This window comes from Sciurus carolinensis, unplaced genomic scaffold, assembly GCF_902686445.1.
Source record: "Sciurus carolinensis unplaced genomic scaffold, mSciCar1.2, whole genome shotgun sequence".
NCBI classification, from domain to species: Eukaryota; Metazoa; Chordata; class Mammalia; order Rodentia; family Sciuridae; genus Sciurus; species Sciurus carolinensis.
In genome coordinates, this window is record NW_025920234.1 from 208202 (window position 1) to 227403 (window position 19202).

A 19202-nucleotide genomic window follows, 5' to 3' on the forward strand; every position below is an offset into this window, starting at 1 on the left:
ACTCCTGGATTATACCTATACTACATTCCCATATTCTACAACCTTAATAAAAGTTTAGAAGAAAACTAGAATAAGCTAGTACCTGTGATCATTGGGAAAAAGATAAAAAAATTTTAGTTTTGGAGGATTTTATTCTTTTACATAAAAATTCTTATGAATCATATCTATATACAAAAGAACATATAAAATAGTCATTTTCAGTTTAAAAAAAGTAATAATGTCCCCAACTCTGCAGTTGAACAAATAGAGCCTTATCAATACTTCCCTCACTCTTTCTGTGACCTTCCATGGCAACCTTGCCTCACCCTTCCAAATGAAGGCACATTAAAAAATTTGGTATTCTCACCCCTGTCCTGACCCGCGGGACATCAACACAGGATGGCAAACCTAAGAGAGAAGGAATGAAGAGACAAAAGACACCGGGAGTGACAGCAAGACAGGAATTCTGATCAAGCTGTAAATTTTTATTGTTCTCACAGGTATTTATGCTGCAGGAATGAGGGGTATGATGAGACGCAGGCTGGTTGGCTGTGTTTTTCTTTTGGGCTCCTGATAAGGTGCAAGTTCACGCCAGCGGGAAGGTGAAATCCCAGAAGAGAAGCAGGGTCAGGCCATAGGCAGAACTATCAGCCAGGAGTGGGAGGGGCGTGCTCTGGGAATCTGTCAGCCTTCAGCTGCAGGGTGCCTGACTCAGCTGCAGGGTGTTTGTGCAGGGGAGGCAACTGCAAAATGCTCCCTGGGCTGCTGCTTATCGTAAAGGCCAGAACGTTCTCAGAATGAGAACTTCTTCTTGGTCCCTGACATTTCCCCCTTTCTTATATAAAATTATTGACCATATCCTGATAGCCATATTTTAAGGAGGTGATAGAGGCTATGTGGCGAGGCGGGGTCGTGGCCTGCCCAAACAGGTACAGAACTGGAGTGACAATCCCTCAGGAACTGCGCCTGCCTTAGGTTGTCCGTGACAGAGTGACATCCTTACCTGTCATTGGATAATGAGGCTCTAGCCCTCATTTCCTGTCAGGTTGGTATGAGCTCTCACGAATCTTACCTGTCATTGACTGTCCAGTTCAGCTCACAGGGGTGATGGTCTTTTAAGATCACCATCGCGATCCATCATCTCCAGTCGATGGTAATGGACCTGAATAGGTTTCACCAGTATAGCCTCAATATGAGCTCTAAGAAAAGCCATGATCTTGTTGAATATCAAAGGACCTATAGATACGATAAGAAGCAAGCAAAGGAGGGGACCTTAGCAGGGTCCTCAAATCCTGCGTGGCTGTTGGAGAGCAGTGAACAGGCAGCCATTATCCAGAGATGGTGTGCAGTGGTGTGCAGTCACAGGGTTTGCCACTCAGGGGATTTTTCGCATAGATTGTCAGCTGCATCTGTAAGAGAGGAAGATTCATCCTCTTGGGGAAGGTTTCTGTCCCTGGGTTGTGGTAAATCATTGACCTGTTTGACCAGGAGTTCTGGTAACCATCTTGGGGATGCTTGTTCTTGATCTAAAATGCAAGCTGAGCCTTGTCCCCAAATGAGGAGGGGATCTGTGCCTTTCCATTTATTTGTTAAAGGATTGTGCCACATAACAGATGGGTGAGCAGAATTAGAAGAGGGATGCCAATGTCTGTCCATGGCCGAATGTCCTTCATTGTCTAGGGTAAGAAAATTAAAAGCAAATAATGCATGATTAAGGTGATCCCTGGGAGTGGTAAATGCAAGGGAAGAGGCCTTAAGGCAGGTAAGCCAGGTTTTTAAGGTGAGTTGTGCACGTTCCACAATGCCTTTACCTTGAGGGTTATATGGAATTCCAGTAGTACGAGAGATTTGAAGAGTGGCACAAAACTGTTTGAACTTGGTACTGGTATATGCAGGGCCATTATCTGTCTTAATATGTGCTGGCTTTCCCATTATAGAAAAGGCTGAGACAAAATGAGAAAGGACATCCTTGGTAGCTTCTCTGGAATGTGGTGATGCAAAAATAAAGCCACTAAATGTATCTATGGAAACATGTTTGTACTTTGCTTTTCCAAATTCAGGAAAGTGAGTAACATCCATCTGCCAAATCTGATTGGGCAGTAATCCTCGAGGGTTAACACCCAGATGTTGTATAGGAAGGGAGACAATGCAAGCAGGACACGCTTTTACAATTTCCCTTGGTTGTTGCCTGGTAATTATACAAAGTAATGGAAGGCTCTGAGAATTTAAGTGGTGAAGGTTATGTAAATCTGTGGCCTCTTGGATGGATCCAATAAGAACTGGGAAAAGGGACCTAGTGGCTGCATCAGCCTGAGCATTACCCCATGATAGGGGACCGGGAAGATCAGAATGTGCTCTAATGTGTCCTAAGAAAAATGGATGTTTTCTAGTCTGAATTAGTTGTTGAAGCTGGTTAAACAAAAAGGCTGCATTGGAGGAAGCCTTAATGGCAGGTGAAATCTCCAATAGGGGCACAGAATGGGCAAATTAAGCACTGTCTGTATAAATATTAACAGGTTTATCAAAAAATGCCATAAAGATTTGTGTTATAGCAAACAATTCTACAAGCTGTGCTGATGGATAAGCAATGTCAAAGGTGGTGGGCTGATTATCAACAACAAAGGCTGCATGGCCATTGCTGGAGCCATCTGTAAAACAGTAAGGGCTTGTGGAATAGGAGCCTTCCGAGTAACCTGAAGAAAAATAAATGGATGTAATTGAGCACAATGCAAAAGGGGGTCATTGGGAAGGTGGTTATCAATTGTTCCCAAAAAGCCTGATAGGGCAATACCCCATTCATCCCTTGTCTGTAGTAAAAATTGGGTCTGATCCTTAGTGTATGGAATCAAAATGCTATCAGGGTCTTTGCAAAAATGTTGTCGAGAAAGCAGGCAACCTTTAATAATGACAGAAGCTACCTGAGCAGGATAGACAGCAATATATTTAGAGGATGTGGCAGGCAAATGAACCCAAAGCAAGGGGAAAACTTTATTTTTAAAATGTGGATCCCACTGCCAGAATAGTCCTGTGGGTGTATGAGGGGTGTGTAATATAACCAAAACCAAAGGAAGGTTATAAGATATTTGTGTAACAAATTGTCGAGCAATGGCTTCTGTGACTTGAATTAATGTTTGCTTGGGAGTAAGCTCTCGAAGAGATGGGGGTCAGAATCTCCCCCTAAAATATCATTAAGAGGCAAAAGCACATAGGTAGGTAGTTTTAAATATGGTCTTAGCCATTGGATATCCCCTAGTAATTTTTGGAAATTGTTAAGAGTGTGGAGATGGTCCACACGCAATTGTATATTAGGAATTTGAATTTGATTAGTTTGAAGTTTGAGGCCCAAGTAGGTGTAGGGGTCCTGTGTCTGAACCTTATCAGGGGCTATCTGAAGTCCCAAGGCAGTGAGGGCCTTATAGAGATCCAAATAACAATTGTTAAGATCATAGGTATTAGGTGCAGCGATTAACAAATCATCCATATAATGTAATATATAAACTTGTGGCCACCACTCTCTCACAGGGTCTACTGCTTGAGCAACATATTTTTGGCAAAGACTAGGGCTGTTAGCCATACCCTGGGGAAGGACCTTCCATTGAAATCTTTGCATAGGGCCCTGAAAATTGATGCAGGGGAGGCTGAAAGCAAAATAGGGTCTGTCCTCAGGATGTAAAGGAATAGTAAAAATGCAATCTTTTAAGTCGATGACCATTTTATAATAGTCCCTAGGAATAGCTACCGGTGTAGGGATGCCTGGTGGTAGTGCCCCCATTGGGCGCATAACCTTATTGATAGCACGCAAATCCTGTAAAAGGTGCCATTTGCCTGATTTCTTCTTAATAACAAAAATAGGAGTGTTCCAGTGTGAGGTTGAGGGTTCCACATGACCGACTGTCAACTGTTCCTGTACTAACATGGAGGCAGCCTCTAATTTTTCTTGGGTAAGGGGCCACTGATCCACCCACACAGGAGTTTGAGTTTCCCAAATAATTTTGTCTGCATGGGGTACAGGAGGGTCAGGGACCGACACTAAAAATCCAAATACCCAAGTCCAAATTTGTCTGTTTTTTCTATGGACTGTACAGGCTCAACCTGTCCTTGTCCTAGCCTCGCAAGGCCTGTACCAGGGATAAAGCCCATACAAAGCATTTGATGAGTGACTAAAGAGTTGGGACTAGCAAGAATAACTTTCATTTGGCTTAGACTGTCTCATCCCCAAAGGTTGACAGGAAGATCAGGAACACCGAAGGGGGTAACAGTTCCTTTATTTCCTGTGTTATCTTTTGTGTCAGTCCAATTGAGTGCCCTGGAGCTAATAAGGGGTTTTTTGATTGCCTTATTCCTTTAAGGTCAGTTAGTGATGAGGTGAGGGGCCATTCTGATAGCCAATATTTTTGAGAAATAACTGTGGCATCCGCACCAGTATCTAGAATCCCTTGGAATTTCTTTCCTTCAATAAATAAGGTAAGAGTGGTCTTTTGTGGGAGATAGGTTGGATAAAATACACATCAGAGGAACTTAAAGGGGCCGTGTTTCATGGTGAATTTTGGGCAGCGGGAGTGTTTCCTGAATTGAGGGGAAGGAGTATTAATTGTGTAATTCTTATTCCTGCAGAGATGGCCGCTATTCCGTTAACAGCTGTGGTCAGTATTTTAATTTCTCTAGTGTAATCATTATCAATGATGCCAGGGAAGACCTGAACACCTTGTAAGGTGGTAGAAGCTCTCCCAAGAATAAGAGCACACATATGAAGTGGAGGGGGGACTACAACCCCAGTAGATATTATTTGGGGTCCTTGCATAGAGTCTAATATTGTATCGGTGGAGGCACAGAGGTCCAATCCTGCACTGCCTGGGGTAACAAATTGGAGGGAGGTGATTGTGGAGAAGGACAGGGGGCCTGGATTGGGTTGGGAGTCTGAGAGGGAACAAACCTTATTGGCCCTGGGTTTGTTCTGGGGGCAGTCGGGGCCAGGGGCTGGCCCCAAGAGGAGTTTCCTGAGAAGTTAGAGGGAATAGGCTGTCCAAGGGCATTGGTCTTGGATCTACACTCCTTGGCCCAGTGGCAACCTTTACCACATTTAGGGCAAAGGGTGAGCCGGAGGTGGTTTAGCCCCTGTTTGAGGAGATATGGGTCCTTGACCCAGTCTCCCTGTTGGGCACTCTCGCGCAAAATGGCCAGGTTGTTTGCAAGTAAAGCAAGTACGTGGGCCAAGGTTGTGAAGGGCCTTGGTGAAGGTGATGCCAATGGCGAGACCCATGGCATGGGCCGTTCCTACCCCGGCACACAGCCTAATGAATTCAGAAAGGTCCCCTTTATCTTTATGGGGCCGAAGAACATCTTGACATATTGGGTTGGCATTTTCAAAGGCAAGATATTTTACAAAGGAGCTCTCGCTTTCACTTGGTCCAAGTAAGCGCTCTGCAGCTCGATTAAGCTGGGCAACAAAGTCACTGTAAGTGTCGTCAGGACCCTGATGAATTTTTGCTAGGGAGGTGGTGGCTGAGCCCTTTTGAGGGAGCCATCTCCAAGCATTCAAACCAGCAGTTTGAACCTGTGCTAGGAGCCCAGTAGGGAAGTGCACCTGTTTAGGGTTAGTATCAAATGGCGCTTTACCTACTAGTTTAACATAGGTCCAGGATTTAGAGGAAGACTTGGTTGAATTTTTGGGGGCAGTTTCCCGACAGTATTCCCTAAAGTCTGCGTTCCACAACAGAAAGTCACCCGCACTGAGGGTGGCTCGAGTCAAAAATTTTGAATCATTAGGGGTGAACCATTGTGTACTATGGTTCTCTAGAAAGGCCAGTGTATAAGGTGCAGTGGGGCCATACTGAGCACAAGCCTTTTTAAGTCTTTCAAGAAAGCGGAGGCTCAACCTTTTATCAGAACCAAGGGCTCCACTCTGTCCGGAGTTGGGCTCCTCCTCATCCCCTGATTCCTGGTCCTCCTCTTGTTCTCCCTCTGGTTCTACCTCTTGTTCCTCCCCTGATTCCTTTTCCTGACCTCCTTCTAGACCCTCTGCCTCAGTCTGTGCGAGCTGATCTGCTTGACTGTGAGTAACTGGAAAGGCAAGAACAGGCTGACAACGCGGCTTCGCCTTACGAGTATTAACGGGTTTTCGGCCAGTTTGTGTGAACTCCATGCCCAAGGCTAGTGAGCGAATTTCAGCATCAAGGGCTTTTAGTTCTTTTAAAAGTTGGATTTGTTCCCGCCTATGTTGGAGAGACTCACATAAAGGGTTTAGAATAGGCAAGGGAATAGGGGAAAAATGTTTGGGGGGGGCAGTAGGTCCCTGAAGGGCCGGAGCATGAAAGGCAGGGGGTGTATAAGAAGGAAGTGGATTTTTAAGAGGTAGCAGGTCTGGAGAATGGTATTGAGTCACTGCCTCCTCCAGGGTAGCCTCCACCTCTGGGGTCACCTCATCATAGGGATTTAAAACCGGATAAATCTTAGGGGGATTTTTAGGGGACTCCTTTGGTAAGGTGGGGTCTGGAAGGGTCCCAGGGTCTGGGAGAGTCCCACGGTGCTGAGAAGGCTGAGTAGGGGGCATTTGAATACTCATTGAAGGGCATGCCAAGCGGGGGCAAGAGGTGGATTACATTGCCTGCTCCCCAATTTTTACAAGTTTTAAAGTACCACTATCAAAGGGTGAACTTTTAAGAATCTCATTAATTAAATTTCAATGAGAAAAGGCAGTGATGGGCACCTTTTGAGGACCAAAAGTCTCATAATAATCTTGGAGGCAGTCTCCTACTCTGAGCCACTTTTTACCATCAATTGACCCCTCGAGGGGAAACCAAGGACACAAATCCTCTATGTATGAAAAGAATAATTTTAAGTCCTTTTTCTTAACACACACTCCCCGAGTCTTGAGGGCCTCCCTGAGACTCATCAGAAACAAATCATGTGACGAAACTGCTTGTCCCATGGTGTGTCACTCACCTTGCTCTGGCCTCACACTCCTCCTGGATCTGACTCCCGGTTGCATTTACCGAGGCGATCCCGAATCCCACTTGGCCAAGGCTTCCCCAGAGGGTGGCATTCGCTTCTCAGGCAAAGGCTCCAATCAACCACGTTGGGCGCCAACTGTCCCGACCTGCAGGACATCAATGCAGGATGGCAAACCTAAGAGAGAAGGAATGAAGAGACAAGAGACACGGGGAGTGGCAGCAAGACAGGAATTCTGACTAAGCTGCAAATTTTTATTGTTCTCACGGGTATTTATGCTGCGGGAATGAGGGGTATGATGAGACACAGGCTGGTTGGCTGTGTTTTTCTTTGGGGCTCCTGATAAGGTGCAAGTTCGTGCCAGCAGGAAGGTGAAATCGCAGAAGAGAAGCAGGAGCCAGCCATAGGCAGAACTATCAGCCGGGAGTTGGGAGGGGCGTGCTCTGGGAATCCATCAGCCATCAGCTGCAGGGTGCCTGAGTCAGCTTCAGGGTGCCTGAGTCAGCTGCAGGGTGCCTGAGTCAGCTGCAGGGTGTTTGTGCAGGGGAGGCAACTGCAAAATGTTCCCTGGGCTGCTGCTTATCGTAAGGTCAGAACGTTCTCAGAATGAGAACTTCTTCTTGGTCCCTGACACAACCCCTTATCATTTTTATCATTTTACTATAAATAAATATGCATCCTTAAGTAACATGTTAGTTTTATACTTTCAGGAACTTAATGTCGGTAGACTCTGGAGGAAACATATTCTCCAAACTTATCTTGTTCACTCCACATCCTCACCCACACTTGGTGTTGTAGTTTGTGTCATGAGACCTCATTGTAGTTTCAATTTGCCTTTTACTTATTGCCACTGAGGTGTGAGATATGTTCATTTATTTATAGGTCATTCATATTTCCTACTCTATACTGTAATCCTTTACCTTTAAAATTAGATTATCCTTCTTTTCTTGTTTTGGGTTAGTTATTTAAAATTTTTTGGATATAAGTGCTTTGTTAAATGTAGTGCAGACCTCTTTTGCCATTTTGTGACATGACTTTTCTCTGTGTGATATATTTTAATAAACAAATACCTAATGTTTAAATGTAATCAATATTTTCCTTATGAATTCTTTTTTGTATTTTAAGAAATCTTCCCCTAAAAAGGCACACTCATACTTTGCTGGTGGAGTTGCAATTGGTGCAGCCACTCTGGAAAGCAGTATGGATATTCCTCAGAAAACTTTCAATGTACCCACCATTTGACCCAGCTATCCCATTCCTTGGTTTATACCCAAAGGACTTAAAGTCAGCGTACTACAGTAAAGCAGCCAATCAATGTTCACAGCTGCTGAATTCAAAATAGCTAGATTGTGGAAGTAACCTAGATGCCTTTCATGTGATGAAGGGATAAAGAAACCATGGTGTATATATACACAATGGAATATTACTCAGCCATAAAGTAGAATAAAATTTTGGCATTTGATGTAAATGGATGGATTTGGAGAATATCATACTATGTGAAATAGTCAATCCCAAAAAACCAAAGGCTGAATGTTTTCTCTGATAAGTGAATGTGATACATAAAGAGGGGGATCTTGGGGGGGTAAGAGAAGAATGGAGGAACTCTGAATTGTGTAAAGGGAAATGGGCTGAGACAGGGTGGAGAATGGAAAGATAGTGAACTGAGATAGTCATTTTTACCCTATGCACATGTATGATTACATGAGTGGTGTGAATCTACATTGTGTACAACCATAGAAATGAAATGTTGTACCCCATTTGTGTAAAATAAATCAAAATGCAGTCTGTAAAAATAAAAGTTTTAAAAAGGGGAAAAAAAGAAGTCCTCCCATATTCCAAGCTGTATTTTATTGTTTTGCACTTCAGGTTTGTTAATAATTTTATTGTGGTCAAAAGCACATAAAATGAATTTTATTGTTTTAATGCTTTTAAGTGTACAGTATACTGATATTAAGTACATTCACATTTTATGTATCCATCAACACCATCCTCCTCTTAAATTTTTCATCTTGCAAAACTAAAACTCTGTACACACTAAACAATAACTTCCCAAACTTTCTTCACCCAGTCCGTATTCACCAACATTCTACTTCATTTCTCTATGATTGACTCCTCTAGGAAGTTCACAAAAGTGGAATGACACACTATTTTTATTCTTGAGATTTACTTATTCACTTGAAATATTGCCCTCAAGAGTCATCCATGTTGGAGCATATGTCAGAACTTACTTCCCTTCAAAATACAATTCCATTGTATATATGCATCACACTTTGCCTCTCCATTCACCTGTTGATGGATACCTGGGTTCCTTTCACATTTTAGCTATTGTGAAGAATGCTTTTGTGAAATGTGTGCACAAATATCTCTGAGACTGCTTTTAGGTATATTCCCAGAAGCACAATTGCTGGTCCATGGTAAATCAATCAATTTTTAAAGAACTGTTACATTGTTTTTCACAGCAGATGTACCATTTTACGTTCTTACTAAACATGCTCTTAAATTCCAAATTTCCAACATTCTTGCCAACACTTTTTTAAAAAAGATATATGAATGAGTACTACATGGCATCTCATTGTGCTTTTTGTTTTTATTTTTTATTTGTTCTTTTTAGGTATACATGACCAAGAGTATTCTGACATAGTATACATACATGGAATATCACTTATTCTAATAAGGACCCCATTCTTGTGGTTATACATAATGTGGTGTTTCCCTGGTGGTGTATTCATATGTGAACATAGGGAAGTCATGTTAGATTTATTCTACCATCTTTCCTATTCCCACTTCCTTTCCCTTTATTCCTCTTTGTCTAATCCACTGAACCTCTATTCTCCTCCCTGGCCTTTATTGTGTATTAGCATCAGAAAAAATCAAAGGTAAATGTTCTCTTTGATAAGTGAATGCTAACACTCATAGTGGATTTACTTGTATAAGATTTTCAAAGTTCACGTTGGTTTTTCATGTTGTTTTTGTTGTTTGGTTTGTTGAGTGTTGTTAATTGACATAAATTTGTGGATTTTATAGTTTTTCTTCAGTTTCTAATTTCTTAATTTTTCCTTCTTCCTCTTCTTCATCTCCTCTTTCTTCATATATATATATATATATATATATATATATATATATATATATATATATATTGTGTGTGTGTGTGTGTGTGTGTGCTGGGAATCAAACCCAGGGTCTTGCACATGCTAAGCCAGGACTCTACCTCTGTGCTACATCCCTAGCTTTTGTTCTCAGTTTGGAACTGCCATGCTTTGGGTGAAGAAGACAGTTGGTAATATTTCTGTCTTTTAAAATGCACTAAGATTTAATTTGTGACATAATATATGGCCCATCCTGGAGAATGTCTCATGAGTTTTTGTGAAGAATGTTTAACATATTGTTGGATAGAGTGTCTGTATATTTTTGTTAGATCTAGTTGGTACATTGTGTTGTTTAAGTTCTCTGTTTTCTTGCTTACCTCCTATCTTCCTATCTTGTTGTTCTAGCCATTATTGAGCTTAGGGTATTGATGCTTTCAACTACTTTTAATTTTGTAGAACTATTTCTCTTTTCTATTCTGTCAATTTTTGATGTGTATATTTTGATTGCCTGCTTTAAGGTACCCAGGTTTATAATTGTTATATATTCTTGCTACATTCATAAAGACTACATTTTTATTAAAATAAAAAGTTATTAAAATAGGTCCTTCTTTTGTCTCTTGAAACACTTGACTTCAAGTCTGTTTTGCCTACAGGGTAAAACATTTGCCTAGCATATGTGGGACCCTAGGTTTGACCCCCACCACTGGAAAAAATAATTTTTTCAATAGTATAGCCACTCCTGCTCTCTGTTGGGCACCATGAGGTGCATGGGATATCTTTTTCCACTCTTTTGCCTTCACTTTGTGTCTTTGGATCTAAAGTGATTCTCCTGTGGACAGCATATAATTCAATCATTTTTCCCCCTATTTGTTTAATTTATTCCCATTCTGACAATCTCTGTCATTTGGGGAGTTTAATCCATTTTCATTTGAAGTGATTTCTGACAAGGAAGACTTACTTCTTCATTTTGTCATTTGTTTTCTATATTCCTTATGGCTTTTAGAGGGCCCTCATTTCCTGTATTATTTACTTTGTGCTTAGTGGATTTCTGTAGCATAATATTTAGATTATTTTATTTAATTTTTGGCATAATTTATAACTATCATTCTTTGTAGTGATCATGGAAATTACTTTTACCTTTCTAAATTTGTAAAACTAATTTAAATTTATGGCAGTTTAACTTCAATAATATAAAATACTCTGATCCTTTACATTTTTCACACACCTGTTTTGATTATTATTGGCACAGAATTGTATATCTGTGTTATTACAAATAATTACACTATATGTTCAAAATCATAAACTAAAAATCATTTTGAAAATACAGAAGCATTCAGCAAAATGTCAGGAGTCAAAAAATGGCTATGGCTAGTGATTTCTATTCTTGCTACTATGTAGGGCACAAGGGCAAGTTTGGACACAAGTTTCTAGAGTTTGAGCTCAGGCTGGATGGAAAACTTAGATAAGCCAATAACAGCAATTGCAAAAATGATGCCATGATCAGGAAATAGGCATGTGGACATAAGAGTGTAATAAAAGAACTGAAGAGAATTATAGATGACAGTGACATTATGAAATATGATGATGCCCTGTTGCCTCCCCCAGACAGGGTTGCATAACAGGAGCTTGAAATTGTAATTAGAGATGAACACATTTCTTTTACCACATCAAAAATAGGTTCTCTTATTGATGTAAATCACTCAAAGGATCCTGAAGGTCTTCGAGTATTTAACTATTTGGTATAGGACTTGGAATGTTTAGTTTTCAGTCTCATTGGATTGCACATCAAGATTAAAGGAATGTAAATTGTGTTTGAAGCTCTTTGTGTATTTAATTAAGGGATAGGTAAGGGAGAGTTTACTTACCATTTCCAAAATTGGGATTTTTATGAATGTGAAAGAAAAGGTTTTTTTTTTTTTCTTTTTGGTACATAAACTAAATGTTGAAAATCATTGAATAAGTTTAATGGTTTTCTTACTTTGGGATCAAGTGGGTTACATGTCCCCACACACATTAAATTAATTAACTGAAAGTCACTTTGAAAATTTGTTCTAATAAAACATCAAAGTCTGAAAAAAAGAAAATTAATTTCTCTTAAATATGTAGAGAACAAAATGTGGAGTTACAAACCAAAGTTAATAATACTAGCTTTGAGACTAATAATTGCTTTTTAAATACACTAGTCTCTTAAGCCATGTGGAAAACAAGTGAGTCATTTCTGCCTTGTTGCTTTAAAAAATTATTTTCCTTTGGCATCTGTTTAATTATGTGTCTCATAGAGTTTATCCTATTTTGTTCATCTTCCTAGATATTTATATTTGTATCTTTCACAAAACATGGAAAATTTTCAGTCATCATTCTTCACATCAACTCTCTACTCCTTTATTTCTCTTTTCCATATGGAACTCTTTTGTGTACTTGCTGGTTCACCTGCCAGTATTCTATAACTCCTTTAGGATCTGTTCACTTTTCTTCAATCTTTTTTGATTCCTGGTCCTCAGACTCATGAATTCTAATTGTCCTATCTTCAATGTTGCTGATTCTTTATTTTCCCTGCTCAAAGATTCCTTCAAATTTCTCTCATGACTACTTTTTTTTTTTCATTTTAGTTACTGTATTTTTCAGTTCTAGAATTCTTGGTTTCTTCTACTCTTTATTGAAATTTCCTTTTTATTCATACATCATTTTCTTGGTTTTTGGCATATCTTCTGTTGTTTGAGTACAATGGGAAAATATTTCAAAGTAATTATCTTGTAGATCTGTTATCTTGTCATTATTGGGATGCGTTTTTTTTTAATTTCTTTTGAAGGGACTACACTTTCTTATTTCCTTGTATGCTTTGTGACTTGGTGAAAACTTGATATTTGAAACTAATAATAGGATAAACCTCTGAAATTTGGTTTGTCTCCCTCCCTAGGGTTTATTTTTTGGTTTATTTTTGTATTAATTACTAGAGGATATTTTCATGTCAAAGATCAGTCTGATGTGCAAACTAGTAATTTCAGGTCTTATTTTGATACATTATACTATGTATGTCTCATTAACTCAGACTTACTCAATATACTGTATGTTACTTTCCAAATTCTAGATGATGTTGGACTTTCTTCATTTTTTTTTCTTTTTGGAATTTTTGATCTACCAAATACTGATATCCAATAGATACTTTAAAGTTCTCAGATATGTTTAAAATGGCAATATGTTTTTCAATCTCCCCTTCTGTTTGTCAGACTTTATTTATACACTTTGGCCTATGTTATATACATACAAATGTGAAATGGTCATCTCTTCCTAATGAATTTAGTTTTTTATTGTTATGTATTGAATCTCTTTATCTTGAGTAACACATTTTGTCCCAAAGTCTGTTTTATCTGATTTTAACACAGACACTTCATTTTTCTTTTTCTGGTTTAGTTTGTGAGTAGGGGTTACTGGGGAGGAGGCTGACTGATGTATACAAAATAATTCATCTTATCTGCTTGATTATTAGAAACCAGAGCAGCGAATGACCTGGGGAGCATTCACAAGAGACTGAATATCTGTTCCATTCCAAAGTCCTTGAACAAACTTCCTCCAAACACCTCACCATCTGGCCAACGTGTTAAACTACTGTCCATGAATAGGTGACTTGGTATGTGCTTCAACCCTCCCAGCTGCTATCTGTGCTCATATCATTTTTAGTGGATTAGAATAATGATTTTTCCCTTAACTGTCTTTCAAATGTCCTAAGTGTCTTTCTTCAGCAAAATCTAAATCAGATTCCTGCTTAGAGAATACATGTAAGAATTTTATTATTGTATGTTCTAGAGTATCTGCAATATTTCTACTCTTCTGTGCAAAAGAGGAGAGCTTAGAATGATGGAGATAGATGCATCTAAGATAGCCTTTGAGAATATTTATAGCAAAGCATAACAATACATGTTTTGAATAGTTGACCCAGAGATGATCAAAGGATCAGATCATTCTTTAGAAACTACTTCTAAACAGACTTTTTCCAACACACTATGAATGCATGCGTATTTATTTGCATTTCTTACTGGGAATCATATTTTTCCATATCCTTTTTTTTCTTAAATAGATGAACATATTTTCTTATGATTAGGTATTTTTCTGAAACATTATTTCAATTTCTGAATATTTTTCATAATATTGCTGTTTAATTACAGCATTATTTACAGTATTCTACAGTTAGGTATTTAGATTTTTTCTGATTTGTACTATATAAATAATGCTGTTATGAACCTCTATTTAGATATACATCTGCCAGTTCCTACATTTCCTTAGGATAAATTTCAGGAAATGGAAATGTTTGTTAAAAAGAATATAATCTTTTGAAAAATTTTGCTGTAGTTTCCAAGACTGAGTATGTGTGTGTATGCATTTATGTATTTTTAATGGTTACTAGTTATGATAACCAAAAATGTTGCCTCCTTTTGATTAATGTATATTTGCTAAGAAAATTGAACATCCACTCATTTCTATCAGCCATTTATATTCTTTTTCATTATTACTTATTCATTGCCTTCAGTTCTACTAGCTGTTATATCATTGGACTAAATTCCTGGGAAAAAAACTTAGAGGAAAAAATTTATTTTGGCTCATAATTTCAGACATTTTAGTTCATAGTCAGATTGTTCCATTGCTTTTGGGCCTGAGTCAAGGCAGAAAATCATATCAAATGTGCATGGCAGAGGAAAGCTGTTCACCTTATGGCAGCTATGAAGCAGAGAGGAAAGACAAGAACAAGACAAATCCCAAGGGCCACTCCCAATGGACCACTCCCTCAGTCAGATTTCACCTCCTACAGTTTCCACTCTACACGGCTATGAATTCCTCAATAATTAATCCACTGATGAGGTAAGAGTCCTCATGAGCCATTCAGTTCCTCAAATTTCCATCTATGCATTGGGGACCAAACCTTTAACACAGTAGTCTTTAGGGGATATTTATATCTAAACCATAACAGCAGTACAGGGGATTGAACCTAGTACTACTAGACAGACATTCCACAACTGAACCATATCTCAGCCCCTTTTTAAAACTTTATTTTGAGACCTACATAGTATAGAAAAGGTGTAATATAGATTTTTTAACAAGCTTACAAGAAAATTAGTAATATACAGTCACAGCATTTCTATTATGTAAAATGATTGTTCTCCACATTCTCAGTTTGTAAGATTATCTTTCTATAGAGCTTAATTCAGTAGCTGAGTGCTGGCTTCTGGTTACATAGTACACTTTATAGAATGAAAAAGTCCCAGAGTTCCTATACTAATACAAGATCCTGTATGTAGAAAGGTAAAATGATGGCATTGTTTCTTGGTCTGTTTTATATTGCTGATACATACTATCAGAGACTGAGTGATTTATAAAGAAGAGTAGATTATTTTGGTTCACAGTTCCTGAGGCTGGGAGTCTAAGACCATGCATCCATGTCTGTCAGGGCCTTTGTGTTGTAGCATAGCAACATGGAAAAGCTGATGAGGCTGTTAAAAGGAGAATAGAACAAGGGTAGGTTTGCTTTATAACAACCCACTCTTGGGGTAACTAATCCATTCCTGAGTGAGAGGTAACTCAGATGAGTCCCCTGGGAATTAACACACTCCTTTGAAAAAGACATTAATCCATTCATAAGGGAAGTGGTCCCCATGACTAAATCACCTCCTAAAGGCCACAACATCATTAAATAATGTTACATTAGAAACCATCAGTCTTAGAGGGGACAAAGCATATTCAAACCATTAGCAAGTTGGTTCGCTCCTTGTGAGTCACACATTTTTATCCTAACCATAGTAAAATGCTTATTCCCAGCCAGTTTGCTTCTGACCTGATTTCATTTACCTTTTCTTTTTAGAATTTGGGTAGGGTTCAGGGAATTGCAACAAGTTTAGCAAAAATCATTTGAGAAGGCCAGAAGTCTGATGTTCAGCAAATTTGATATGTATTCCAAAGGATGTTTGATTTATTTAGGCTAATGAGGATAATATATATTGCATAATAATATATAATTTTGAAGAATGAATCAAGTATGTAACAGTTGCTTTTAGTAATACCCAGTATCTAATAATGTTCAGAATTTGTTTAAATATTTTTAATCTTTTCTAAATAGTTATACATGACAGAAGAATGCATTTTTACATTGTGATAGATCTTACATAATTGGAGTGTAATCTCTCATTTTTCTGATTATTTATTAAAGGAGCACATCACTCATGCAGTCATAAGTGTACATGTGGTAATAATCTGTTTTCACTCTACTACCATTCCTTCCTCCATACCCCTTTCTCCTCCCTTCACTCACCTCTACCTAATATAAAGTAACTCTATTCTTCCCTATCCTCACACCCTTTATTGTGAATTAGCACCTGCTTATCAGAGAAACATTCAGTCTTGTTTTTGGGTTTGGTTAGTTCACTTAGCATGATATTCACTAACTTTCCTAATTCATCCCTTTACCAGCAAATGCCAGAATATCATTCTTTAAAGATGAATATTTCATCACATCTTTATGTGTATATTTGTATATAGTACACATATATATGTACACACACATATATATACACATATAAAATGTTATATATATATATAAACATACACATATATATACATATATATAACATTCTACTTTATTCACCTGTTGAAGGGCATCTAGGTTGGTTCCACAGTACAGCTATTGTGAAGTAAGCTGCTATATAACATTGACGTGGCTGCATCCCTGTAGAATGTTGATTTTAAGCTCCTGGGTATAAACTGAGGAATGGTATAACTGGGTCAAATGGTAGTTCCATTCCAAGTTTTCTAAAGAATCTTCATACTGCTTCCCATAATTATTTCATCAATTTGCATTCCCTCAGCAATGTATGCATGTACCTCTTTACCTACATCCACTTCAACATTATTGTTGCTTGTAGTGTTGATATTGCCATTCTGATCACTGTGAGATGAAATATTACAGTTATTTGAATTTCTCTAATTGCTTAGAGATGTTGAACATTTTTCATGTATTCGTTGATTGATATATATCTTCTGGAAGTGTTGTTCACTTCCTTAGCCTATTATTGACTGGGTTTATTATATTTTTTATAATTAAATATTACTGAGGACCTACTGTATGTGAGTTTTTTATAACTTTTTAAGAAATTCAAGACAGCCTATGCTCTCAAATATATTTTTAGTATATATTTTGAGTTTTGTCTTTTATAGAAGCTAAAGATTTTATAGATATATTAATAGGTTTATTGAATATAAATCATATTCTATATAATTCACCCATTTAAAGCATCTAATCCAAGGATTTTAGTGTATTCACAGAATTATTTGTCTATCAGCATAACTTTTGAGTATTTCCATTAGTCTCCCAAAGAAACCTACAGCACTTAGCCATCAACCCCAGTTCTCACCACAAACCCAATCCCAAGCAACCACTACTCTACTTTCAGTCTCCACATACTTGGATATTATGGAATTTTATATTAGTGGAATCATGCAATATAGGTTCCTTTATGTCTGGCTTCTAAACAGTGATTTCAGGTTTTTTTTACAGTAAAACATGGATTGGTACTACATTTCTATTTATTCCTGAATAACATTTCAGTGTATCCCTATATCACATTTGATTTGTATGTTTTTAGTTGATTAGACATTTGGGTTGATGCTTTTCTAATGAGCTTTATAATAACTGTGATTACAATAAATACAGGTATAGTTTTAATGGTAATAATAGATTTTAGACAGGAAAACTTTTAAACTTTGAGATATAAACTAATGATTGTATATTTACAAATAAAGATTCCCACAAATTATGTATTTTACCATTGATTTATTTAATAATAAATGGCTCCAATATTTCTGAGTATCTCATCAAAGGTAAATGATTTTAATAATGTATTTGCCATATTTGTAATGACTTCTTCCTATTAACCATTTCAATATTTTATAGATACTTGTTTTATTTAGGAACATAGTTAAGTGACACTTAAAAATCAATCTCTTTCCTCTGTATTAAATACAAATACATTTGTAACACTTAAAGGCCTTGAACATATGAACTAAAATTTCAGGGCTGGGAAGATAGCTCAGGTGGTAGAGCATGAAGCTTCGTATGCATGAAGTCCCAGGTTGATTCCCCAGCACTGCAAAAGAAGAATCAACAAAAAAAAAGTTCAGAGTTGTCACCTAATATGCAAGGTAGAGCAGGCATTAATCAGATACAAGCATACACTGAGGCCTTTCCTGTTTCTCTCACCCTAATAACCATATTTTTCTGAATCCTTTAAGAGATATGATCTACCTCTGCCTGATTTGACCCTTCATTACATTTCCAACATACTCCACCTATATCATATACCCCTTGCTGTTCCTCAAACATGTCAAACACTGTCATACGACTTTTCTCAGTTATACAATACTGTGAATACAAGTTTTATGTCTTGAGTTATTTTACATAAAATACAGTGGCAAATCTTCTAAATGAGAATACTCATTCTTTGCAATTATCTTATAATTCATATGTTGGTGAGCCACAAGTGATTAATCAGTTCTTAATTGGTGGACATTTATGTTGCTTCTGGTGTTCTGTATATCTACGGAATGAATTCCATGAAATAGCACTTCTCGGTTAGGGAGTATATACATTTGTATTTTTATAATTATTGCCTAATTAATTCTAAAAGTGTTGTGCCATATTTCTTTTTTCTTTTATTTTTGGCAGTGCTGGAGGTTGAATCCAGGGACATTTTTGTTTCCCTAGCAGTGCAGATTGAAAACCAAGGATCTTGAGCATGTTGGGCAAACAATGAACCATATCTCAAGCCCACTATATCCACTTAAATTTCCTCTTGCAGTGTATAAGAATACAACATAACACCTCAAATCTCAACCAATGCAAGTAATTATCACATTTTGATTTTTTTATAAATATGACAATATAAAAGTTTATTGACATTTTTCCATTTCATTTTCATGGCAATAATGTCTTTTCCATATGGTAGAGTCATTGACATTATGTTTCTTATCAATTGCAGATTTGTATACTTTGTCCACTTGTCCCATTTATATGTAATGTAACATTTATTTGAAATATTCCCCTTTTTTGTTTTTGTTTTTGCCATTTTTTTTTTTTTTTTTTGGGTAACAGGGCCTGACTCAGGGGTACTTAACCAATGGGCCACATCCCAGCACTTTTTATTTTAT

The 19202-nt window shown here is 37.8% G+C and overlaps 1 long non-coding RNA gene and 1 pseudogene across 1 annotated transcript; one reads left to right on the top strand and one right to left on the bottom strand.

Moving 5' to 3' along the window:
* Positions 1 to 1343: 1343 nt before the first annotated feature.
* On the bottom strand, positions 1344 to 7399 carry LOC124975260 (uncharacterized). Its single transcript, XR_007106880.1, has 3 exons — positions 7195 to 7399; positions 6922 to 7104; positions 1344 to 1388 (listed from the first exon to the last, which is right to left on the bottom strand). It is a non-coding gene; the product is annotated as an uncharacterized LOC124975260 (long non-coding RNA).
* A 3972-nt stretch (positions 7400 to 11371) lies between these two features.
* Positions 11372 to 11818, top strand: LOC124975267 (protein mago nashi homolog 2-like; annotated as a pseudogene).
* The last annotated feature ends 7384 nt before the right edge of the window (positions 11819 to 19202 follow it).